Raw genomic sequence first — 685 nt, forward strand, 5'->3', positions numbered from 1 at the left:
TTGTGCCAGTTCCGGCGTTTAACGCTGGGAATTCTGAGGGTGACTTTGAACGCCGGTTTGGGCCATCAAATCTTGGGCAAAGTATGGACTATCATATATTGCTGGAAAGCCCAGGATGTCTACTTTCCAACGCCGTTGAGAGCGCGCCAATTGGGCTTCTGTAGCTCCAGAAAATTTACTTCGAGTGCAGGGAGGTCAGAATCCAACAGCATCTGCAGTCCTTTTCAGCCTCTGAATCAGATTTTTGCTCAGGTCCCTCAATTTCAGCCAGAAAATACCTGAAATCACAGAAAAACACACAAACTCATAGTAAAGTCCAGAAAAGTGAATTTTAACTAAAAACTAATAAAAATATACTAAAAACTAACTATATTATACTAAAAACATACTAAAAACAATGCCAAAAAGCATACAAATTATCCGCTCATCAAAAGTCTTCAACCATGATATGTCTTGGAGGTTGTACACCTTTCTCAACATCAACATCAAACACCTTGGAAGGAGGCTCTATGACTTGACTTTCCCATGGAGGTTCCGCATCTCCTAAGTCTTCAACCACTTCCTCTTTAACTATTGCAGCTTTGTCCAATTGTTTTAGCATAAAATCGTACTCCTCCTTGATGATTTTCTTTCCATGACAACTCCCTTCAACTACTCCTTCATCTTCAAGGGTCTCTCCTACCTC

The sequence above is a fragment of the Arachis duranensis genome, chromosome 10 (assembly GCF_000817695.3).
Source record: "Arachis duranensis cultivar V14167 chromosome 10, aradu.V14167.gnm2.J7QH, whole genome shotgun sequence".
NCBI lineage: Eukaryota > Viridiplantae > Streptophyta > Magnoliopsida > Fabales > Fabaceae > Arachis > Arachis duranensis.